The sequence below is a fragment of the Pinus tabuliformis genome, chromosome 3_2 (genome assembly GCF_031772625.1).
Source record: "Pinus tabuliformis cultivar Carrire ecotype Pingquan chromosome 3_2, CPIR1, whole genome shotgun sequence".
Lineage (NCBI taxonomy): Eukaryota > Viridiplantae > Streptophyta > Pinopsida > Pinales > Pinaceae > Pinus > Pinus tabuliformis.
In genome coordinates, this window is record NC_142302.1 from 1032118907 (window position 1) to 1032130310 (window position 11404).

Consider the following 11404-nt stretch of genomic DNA (forward strand, 5'->3'; position numbering starts at 1 on the left):
GAGACAACTAGGTTACTTGGAGGTGGGACTAAGTAGACGGTCGGGTATGGCTCTGACAAACTTCCTTCCTGCGGTAAAGGAATGGCTAGATTTCCCCCATGTTCTTCGGAGTCTGTGTTGATGAAGAGAATTTGGACGGTGTCATCCTTGTTCTCTTCAGTAACTGTATCATCCGAAGATAAAACCTTTGAAGGAAAGACTGGGTCAACTGCTGCCTCGACCTTTTGACTTTCGTCTGGTATGGATTCAGTTGGTTTATCTTCAATGATAGGCGCTTCAGCCGACCACTTGAGCGGGTCAGCTGGATTCTCAACTAGTGACAGACTCGGCAAGAGCTTTTTATATCCAGGAGGGAGTCGTAACGGTGAAACCGGACGATCATACAAAACTCTTTTAGCTTCATCTAAGAAGGGACAATGGTGGAGGGCATGATCGCCTTCGCACAGTTTACAAGGAAATCTAGCTTTCCCTTTTTGTCCTGGGGCTTCACTTTCACTAGTTGACGGTGTGCTTTCAACATGATCACCAGAGGTTGATGACACCGGATTGTGCAAACGAGGAGACCAGTCCCTTAGTATCCGGAGGATGCAAGGACAATCTCTGTGAAAGTGGTCTCCTTTGCAAATGACGCATGGCGATTTAGGCCTGGTCGGTGCTGTGTGTGGATTTTCGTTAGACGACACTCGTTTTCCCACATTCACCTTTGGCTCCTTCTTCTTCTTCTCTTTCTTCTTCTTTTCCTTCTTCTCCTTAGGAACTTGGCTTTTAGTTTTACCAGTTCCATCAAGCGAAGATGAAGGAGGAGAGGAAGAATTAGAGGAAGTAGAAGGTTGGTGGGCAACTCTGGACTCGTCTAATTGCTGATTCCATTGTTCAGGAATAGTGGTGTTCTGAACGACATTGGTTGAGAAGAGCCATACTGGCAAGCCAATTGTCAGTCCTGGAAGCGACAATGTGGCCATATGGGGTGCACCAACATCTCCCCAAGAGGAGAAGGGACTAGGATTTCCACCAAGGGGAATTCCTTGGTTGGTAGGTTCCATTTTCTCAACCCAAGATCAACGTAGGAAAAGGGTATGAATATTCCGTTTAAAATAAATTTTAACACGCTTTGACACAACTTGTTTTTTCAGTTTTTAAGAGTCGAGAAAAAACAAAAGATGACTCTAGTCTCCTTCGATTTTTAATGAGCCTGAAGTGACAAGTGCTCAGATGGACCTTTTCCGTTAAGGAGTCTGAAAAGGAATGAAAGGGACTGCTCTGGAGGTCTAGGTAGAGGGAGTACCAAACCAATCGCAAAACTGCAGAATACTTTTTACGGTATGACAGTCGATCTTCCCGAATGCTGTGTTCGGTGCATTGCGATCAATAGGGCGGCCGACACGGCTTCCTATGGATAAAAGGTCTTAAGCCTATAGGGGTCTCCCAATATATACTCGACGGTACGTGTCGAAATTTTGAATAATATGACACATATTCAACAGAGATTATCCTGATCATACAATTTAAGCGGAACATGTATAATACATAATCTCCTCTATGTTGATCATCAAATTACAGAAGCAGAAACATTCACAGGCGCACATAGAAGCATCAATCAAACTCATTAACACAGTATGTATCCCGGGGAAAGCATCTCGCTAAAAACCCCACACTATCTGTATATTATATTGATTGAATCATGTAACAATACAAATCATAATACTTCTCACGAGTATCTCCACCTGTTACACACAATACAGCTCAGATTTGATCTCCAAATCTCTCCCGCTGCTTGCCTGCCTCCACTGCTCAAACCTGCTCGAGAACTGATGAGAATAGCTTCCCAAACTCGATTTTACACTGCAAAATAGTCACCCACACTATGTTGGACGTGAGCAACAGCTATAATATCATGAAGATACGTGAGCAAACTCATTGGCATACTCAATCCTTTGATTGTGCAAATCATCATGCACAGCTATAGTCACAACTGATAGCAATCTGATCCTCTAACACCTGTCCCTGCTGAACTGAACATGCACTGACATGCAACTGAGTTAACTGATGTATTCTATAGTTGCATTATGATTTAATAACTTGTGAATTAATTAATAACTAATTCACCCAACTCATCTTTAGTCTATTGATCAGTTAGACTAAATACAACCAGTTTAACAAAGCTAAACTGAACACAACTCCATCAACTGTACCTCCAGTCCACTAAACTCAACTCACTTGAGTTCTAACTGAAGTCATGCATGCAAATATTAGTCATCCCATAGGTAACCACGTATTTCCCTTTGGGATCTACATGTACCACATCCGTAGCTCATCCTGAAGTGCTCAAAGAGAATAAGATTAAGTTTATAGTCCAAATATTATTGTGAGATAATAATATTTGACTTTTCTATTTTTGACTTTGATCACTCACTGTGATCACTCACACTGTAATCACTCACACTGTGATCACTCACACTTTCATCAAAAATAGAAGTCCATCTATTTTTCCCAACTTGATCAATCATCCATAGACATGATCCATATGTCTAAAAATAGACATAGTCTAAAAACAGACTTGCACCAAAAATAGCCTGCGGGCCCACTTAGTGAAGGCGACTCTTTTCACTAAGCTCCATCATCTTGTTGCACTCTCAACAAGCATTTCTTGTTGCACACTTTTCAACACTCCCTCTCAACAAGAAAGGCTTCCTCTCAAACCCGATCCTGTAACTCTGGAATGTTCTCCATGCAACACATTTGGCCGGTCCACTTGCTCTGTCATCAAAGTCTCTGACTGCTATTGCCTCTGTCAACTGAAACTCTGCATCTCTGTGCTCTTCAGTATCTGACTGCTCTAGCCTCTGTCACTTTGATCTCTGACTGCATCCGTGCTGCTGCTAGTTCTATCTCCCAGCATTGCATCCGCACTGCACCTCCCAACTGACCTCCCTGTTGGGATAGAAACATCCTCTGATGATGAAGCTCTACCTGCTGCTGACAAGTGCTCCCTCTCTGACATCTGCGCTACTGCAACATCTCCATGCATCTCGCACCATTGCACACCTCTCTGTGCCACCTAACACTGTGCAAAACACTTGTGCCTCTCGCATTGCTACAGCCTGCTAGCTATGCGCTGTCCTGGGATTCCCTGCACTGTCGCTCTCTCTGCCGCTCCATCCGCATCTGTCTCTACCCAATCAGTCAGTTCCTGCTACTACACATCGGGGCTCCCGTAGCAAGGTCTCATCCAAGAGGTTGGGTACCTCAAGGATCTTGCCCCTCCTCCTTGGGACAATCAATCCACATCACCCCACCTCCTACTTGGAGGTATGGATGCATGCGATCCCTCAGCCCACCTGGCTTGAAGTTTCCCCCTACTGGAGGTCTCTAGATGAGTAGATGTCTCTACTCGATCTCCTCTCAGCTTCCCCTGTTGTGGTTCCTCCACAACCTCCTGAAGCTGCTGCACCAATCGTGGCTCCTCCACAATCGTCTGAGACTTCTTCTGGCTCTGCATGTTGAGAGGTAATATACGCTCCCTCTCAACCACCAAGTCTCCATCAGTTGCCTCGTTGCTCAAGGCTTTGCATGCATCTTGAACCTCAAGAGCATACAGGTTCCTGACCCGTGAACCAATCTCATGACAACGAAAGCATCACACCTTCGACTTGTCAACTTTCTTCCCATCATTGGAAGAACAAGATTCAGAAAGAGAAACCTTCTCCTTCCCCTTCTTCACCTTACTCGCTAAGGCACATTTCTCCTCATCCTGCATGGATGAAGAACCGTCTCTGGTGCTCCGTCTAATCTCCTCCTGCATCAAATCCGACCATGGTCGTTCCCAATTTGGCAGTTTCTCCCTTCCATTCACCGAGTCCTGGTATCTATGCCAACTCTTAGGAAGGTCAAGGAGTCCTAGACTGACCATCCTAATCATCAACAGTAACCCCACACTTCCCAGCTCATCTCGACACTGAGTGAACCTCGTGAGATACTGGGGCATACTATCTCCATTCTCGAACTGAATGTTTCTGAGTTTTATCTCTTGCTTTGGAATTAAATTCGAATTCCACCAGCACAAAACTCAACTGCTTCCGATCTAGAATTCGTGAGAATAGTAGATCTGATGATCAATCCTCGCTTGATATCCTGTAAAAATCTCTTCTACAAATCAAGCTGCTCCGATACCATGTAGAACTTCTTCTACAAATCAGCTCGCTCCGATACCATGTAGAAACTTTTTCTACAAATCATCTAGCTCTGATACCATGTAGAAATTTTGAATAATATGACACATATTCAACAAAGATTATCCTGATCATACAATTTAAGCGAAACATGTATAATACATAATCTCCTCTATGTTGATCATCAAATTACAGAAGCAGAAACATTCACAGGCGCACATAGAAGCATCAATCAAACTCATTAACACAGTATGTATCCCGGGGAAAGCATCTCGCTAAAAACCCCACACTATTTGTATATTATATTGATTGAATCATGTAACAATACAAATCATAATACTTCTCACGAGTATCTCCACCTGTTACACACAATACAGCTCAGATTTGATCTCCAAATCTCTCCCGCTGCTTGCCTGCCTCCACTGCTCAAACCTGCTCGAGAACTGATGAGAATAGCTTCCCAAACTCGATTTTACACTGCAAAATAGTCACCCACACTATGTTGGACGTGAGCAACAGCTATAATATCATGAAGATACGTGAGCAAACTCATTGGCATACTCAATCCTTTGATTGTGCAAATCATCATGCACAGCTATAGTCACAACTGATAGCAATCTGATCCTCTAACACCTGTCCCTGCTGAACTGAACATGCACTGACATGCAACTGAGTTAATTGATGTATTCTATAGTTGCATTATGAGTTAATAACTTGTGAATTAATTAATAACTAATTCACCCAACTCATCTTTAGTCTATTGATCAGTTAGACTAAATACAACCAGTTTAACAAAGCTAAACTGAACACAACTCCATCAACTGTACCTCCAGTCCACTAAACTCAACTCACTTGAGTTCTAACTGAAGTCATGCATGCAAATATTAGTAATCTCATAGGTAACCACGTATTTCCCTTTGGGATCTACATGTACCACATCCGTAGCTCATCCTGAAGTGCTCCAAGAGAATAAGATTAAGTTTATAGTCCAAATATTATTGTGAGATAATAATATTTGACTTTTCTATTTTTGACTTTGATCACTCACTGTGATCACTCACACTGTAATCACTCACACTGTGATCACTCACACTTTCATCAAAAATAGAAGTCCATCTATTTTTCCCAACTTGATCAATCATCCATAGACATGATCCATATGTCTAAAAATAGACTTGCGCCAAAAATAGCCTGCGGGCCCACTTAGTGAAGGCGACTCTTTTCACTAAGCTCCATCATCTTGTTGCACTCTCAACAAGCATTTCTTGTTGCACACTTTTCAACAGTATGTGGGAGCACAAGTCCATACTGGCACTTATCGTCTCAAAGTGGAGGAATCACCCAACCATCAGTGAGGACAACAGTTACCAGGCTTTACGACGCCGGAATACGTCTCTAGCCTAGACCTCTAAATGTTGTGCGTTAAGTTCCAAAGCGTTGTTAAGTTCATTGAGTTTATTTTAAGTTGATCTTTCTTATGAAGTTTGCCTTTTGGGATCACCACGAGATGTAGATGTAATTCCTAAAATGCAATCTAAAGATGATAAACAAACTTTTATCTCTTTTCAACAATGAAAATCCTAGCTACTAAGGGAAAAGAAAGACACAATATTTTCGCAAAGAGCAAAGAGCACACTGTAAATGCACTTTTCCTAAATCAAGCCAAACAAACTGTCAATATGCAAATGCACATGCATGTGTTTTGTTTTTCACTTTCTTAATATTGATGCCTAAAAAGAAATTTGTTGTACAAATCTGAATTTGCTTTCAAGTGACAAACACAAACAAGCTTCTTTTCGAAATCAAAAGGTAGAGACGATTACGACACTTTATGGTTTTGAAATAAATACTCGTTTCAACACTAGAAAGTGACAAATTCAAGCCAAAGGAAAAAGTAAAAGCATAATCGACTATCAACAGCAAATAAACTTTCTCCTATGATCAAAATCGACACTTGCGACAGATCTAAATCAAAGGATGACAATACGACTATTGTACTTTTGCAATGGAAAACTGTAAATGACGTAACAAACACACAAAAACATCTACAGTTTCTTTTATACAACTGAGGCGGAATTACAGCAAGGAAAAGGGGTTTTTAAACAGACACATACACTGATCACAGGCTGCAAAAATCAGAGACAAAACTGAAAAAAATGAAGCAAAGAACCTTAGCTGCACAAGGCTAGGCTAATCAGCGCACCTGTTACACAGAGAAACTGGATTGCAACACAGGTTGCCCTCTCAGGAACTGCATTGAAATGCATAAACTCTTCACAGTACCTGTGCTGGGGCAGAAACGAGAATTTTATCCAGGTTCTGGGTCACGGTTTGCAGTTTAATCTATGGTTTTTGGCCGAGTAAAAGCAATCAGTAATGCACAATCAGAGCGTAGATTTAAAAAAGGTCTAAGAGCTATCACAAAGGGCAATCAGATCATTTGTGAATCAGTTGTTCAAATCATAAGTAGATCCAGTGAATGGATTGAAGCAGCAGATTTCTACTTTGCATTTGTTAATGGAAAATGCAGTTCAATTTGCTACTTCTAAGTTTATGAAACAAACGACAGGAGAAACACAAACAAACTAACTAGACAATCATCCCCAGCGGAGTCGCCATTTTTTTAACGGGAAAAGTGTCTATTCAGAACGACCCTATCCCACTAAGGTGTGACAGTGACCTTAGAAACAAACAGAGAAAACTACTTTTGTATTCTTCTTATGAACTATAAACAAAGAGAAATAGGATGAACCAACCTGTGTCTTGCGCTAGTCCTTTGATCCAATCTCTCTCCTCTTTGACAGCTTCCAGCTACCTGCTCCCTTACTTGCCCAGCTTCACCAAGTACCTGCAAGATCACAGAAGAAGGAAACTATACAAAGACATGGGTTTATATTCATAAAAAGCTTAGGATCAGATTTAAGCTAAGCATACAATTGTAACAAACATCAATGATACACAAGCATGTAGGAGAAACTCAAATAGTTTTATTTATATAACAAGAAGATCCAGGAGGAGTTACAACCGATGATTCTTGATCCAGCATCAACCTCCCAGCAAAGAAGCCCCTCTTCACCTCCAACAAAGCATAAATCACCCAATACTCTGATATCTATCTCAAAACCAACAACAATTCTCTGCAATGTACAAAATTCCAGCCTCCGGATCTCTGGGATGAGGGATCCATATATAGATGTATGCAAGGAGTATGAGTCAGCTTATGATTTGACTAGTGTCTTCTCTCTGTCAGTTCTTGCTTCCACTTGGAGACTGAGAGCCTCTTACTCATCCTTTGTCGAATTCAGTGAGGCAAGTGTCATTGGAGAAGATTCTGGAAGCTTCCATTGTCTCTCCACCTCGTGGAATGACTCTTCCACTTGTCATTTCCTGCTCAACGCACCCTGGTAGTGCATTTAGGTGCATTGCAACGCACCTAGCTAGTGGACTTGGGTGCTATGCAATGCACTTGGCTAGTGGAGCAGCTGAAATGATCCTGATTTGACTGATTCTGAGCAGTTTCTGGTGGAGAACTTCTAGGAGAAGCTGTAATTTGTTGACCTTGTTCCTTTAGGAGTTAGAAAAATACTTTTAGGGACTTAGGAGCCCTTGGTTTATAGACATTTCATGCTTAGAGCTGTAAGGCACAAAAATGTCTGTAACATGTTGTTTAAATACCATAGAGTTGTCATCCTATCTGTGTATTGAATAATAGTTTTACAGACCTTCTAACTGATTGCAGCTCGCCATCATAGGGTCCTATGCATCTACTGGTGTAATCAGTCTTCTCCATCATCACCTTTTACCTTAAACTGTGAGTAGTTGGTGGTTAAAGGCCTCGTAGTTTGGGGGTCTTCACCCATGTCTAGGGATAATCATAGTAGGATTGGTTATCTGGCTTGAATGTGCAACATATCTTCCATTTATCCATCATTTTATCCAACATAATTGTTGAATTTGTAATGTTCCTGAGCATCACCAATTTACAACCTAGGTGAGTTTCTTGGGGTGATAACATTAATTGGTGTTGCTACCGAGGAGAGAAGAGAATCAGAGCTCAAGCTTCCCTGGGAAAACGACATAGTTTCAAGCTTTGATGACAGACAAGGTTTGAACATAGACATTGGCTGTAATCATCTGTCTGGGGACTCCATTGGTGGAAGACCATCCTTTGGCGACTCCATAGTGAAGTTCTGGCTCAGTTTGTGAGGCATACTCAAAGAAATCGTCAGAAATCTCCAGCTGAACCATTGCTTGACCCTGAAAGAATTATCAAATAGAAGAAATCATCATAGAAAGGGGCCTCAGGATCAGGTAAGCCTAAAAAATCTGATTTATCTCTGAAAGATGAATTCGTAGCTGGAGAATTTCACCTTGAAGTCTTAGAGCCCAGCACTATTAATAAAGAAATTCCTTCAGAGATTTGTTCAGCCCCTTGTGCAGTTAGTTCCCCTTTGAATCTCATTCCAAAGAAAGCTTCCCATACTATCCAAAATATCCCAATATCTCTGCCATCCATTTCATTATTTCCTACTGCTCCATCTGTTAGTATTCCTCCACATATTCCAAATATGGCAGGACAACAAGCACCCACTAGGATTGAGAGGATTGTTGCTGCTAGATATGGACCTTTGGTATTGCCTGTGCCTCTGAATCCTATGCTTGTAGGAGAATATAAAAAATATATGCCCAAATTTACTAGAACAGAGGGAATGACAGCAAAAGAACATCTTGAAGCTTTTTATAGTTATGCTGATAATTTAGACATAAGTGAGAATGATGTATGGATGAGAGTTTTTGTCCAGAGCCTTGATGGAGAGGATAGGAAGTGGTTTAGAGAATTACTCCAGGGATCTATAACAGATATTGAAGCATTAGATGATGCATTTTTGAAGCAATGGGGAGATAAGAAGGACCTGTTGTATTATCATATTGAGTTTGGAAACTTGAAAAGAGAAAAAGGTGAGTCTTTGCCTGACTTCAATAAAAGATTTAATAAAATGTATAATAAAATACCAGCTGAGGTAAAGCCTACCCCCACCACCGCCAAACTCACATATGCTAATGCTTTTGACCCCGATTTCTACTTATTGTTGAGGGACAGACGATGTGCTACACTGGGTGATATGCAAGAGGCAGCCCTGGAGGTGGAATCCAATATTATGGCAATAGAGAAGTTGAAGAGTCAAGTTGATAGAAGAAGGCTAAGAGGTGAGGCTTCTTCTTCCCCTGCTACAACTTTAGAGCCTAAGTTAGAAAAAATGAATAAGATGATAGAGTCATTGGCTACTAAAATTTCTAAGCTAAAGGTGGAGCAGACTTCAGGGAAAGCAAGGCATCAAAACACATTTGCTCAAAGAAATCGAAACCCATTCAGAAAAGCAAACGAGCAGTTACAAATTATGCAAAGGGGTGAAGAAACAAAAGAAGATCATAAAGTTAAGGCTCCTTTTCAAAATGTAGTCATGGAGGGAGAAAAATTTGAAGAAGATAAGGATGAAATTCACTACATGGAAGATAAAGGCAGCGCTGCGTTTTTAACATTAGCTGAATATGAAGAGTCATTGCTGCAAGAACAAAACAGTTAGGGCTAGGACAGCGGTGTTGTTCTGCAATCTGGTGAGCAGCAGCAAAAATATAATCTGAGATCCAATGCAAAGAATGCCAAAGAAAATGTTGCACAAGAAGATGTTGCCCAAACAGCACCATAGAATACTAGGCAAAGAAGACCAACAGTTGATCCTGTCACCCTCAAAGCCCCTGTTCATGAGGTAAAAACTGTTGATAAATCATTCTCTTCTTTCAGTTTTGAGTCAGAAGTTCAGAAATTGAAAATATCTATGCCTCTGGCTGAGTTGGTGAAGAGTGAATTTTTTAGAAAACCCATCCTTTAAGCTCTTGAACTAGAATCTAGACAAACCTCCATTGACTCTGTCAATTTGCAAGATGACAAGCCTGCTATTGTGCTTAGCCCCATGATTGAGCCTGCTGATAATGGTTCTCCATCTTTCTATGTTTCATTGACCATCCATGATAAAATCCTCCATAATTGCCTGTTATACACAGGAACCAACCACAATCTAATGCCTAAAGTTGTCATGGAAGAGTTAGGCCTTGATATCACTAGACCCTATCATGATTTGTTCTCTTTTGATTCAAGGAAGGTAAAGTGTCTTGGATTAATTAAGGATCTATCCATTACCTTAACCCAGCTGCCCATGAAAAGTATGATGATGGATATAGTGGTGGTCGATGTCCCTCCGAAGTTTGGTATGTTGTTGTCTAAAGGATGGATTAAGAGACTAGGTGGGAAATTACAGAATGATCTATCTTATGCAACTGTCCCAGTGTTTGGAGGAGAAACCAGGAGGCTATATAGAGAAGCACAACTGTCATATATCATTAGTGATGAGAAGAATCCTACAAACCATCCCATATATGCAGTGGACACTGCTTTTGGAGCATGCATTCTCCAAATAGAAGAATCTGAGAAGGCTTCATTGTAGATCAGGAAACCAATAGATCAGGCCGAGCATGATATAGGAAATCAGATTTGGGAGATGTTCTTTGATGGAGCATGTACCAAGGAGACTGTAGGAGCAGGGGTGGTGCTAGTATCTCCACAACAAGAAAGAGTTCAATTGTCTCTAAAGTTGGTTTTTCAGGTTACAAACAACATAGCAGAATATGAAGCACTGTTGTTGGGCCTTCATGTAGCCAAAGACAGAGGAATAAAAAATCTGAAGGTATTTGGAGATGTTGATCTGATAATTCAGCAAGTAAATAAAACATTCCAAGCAAATCATCCGAGGCTGAGAGCATACAGAGATGAGGTATGGAGAGTCAAAGAGTTCTTTGATTTTTTTTGCATTTCATACATTCCTAGAGCCCAAAATTAACTTGCCAACTCCCTTGTTGTTTTAGCTAGTTTGTACATCCCTCCATCGCCTCCCAAATTAGTTTATGAAGTACAAATGAAGTATAGACCCTCCTTGCCTGATAATGTCCACCATTGGAAGGTTTTTGATGACGACGATGAGTTAAATAGGTTCCTTCAAGTCTTTAATGAGTTCTCTGAAATGCAAATTGACCAAAATAATGATGCTTTGTTAGAAGATCCCAAGTCCCAGCTTAGAAATAAGATTGGCAAGAATAGCATAGTCCAGCTTCCCACTAACCATATTCTTAAGGGACTAATTCCTCTTGAAAGATTGTTTGACCACAATGATGTGCCATGC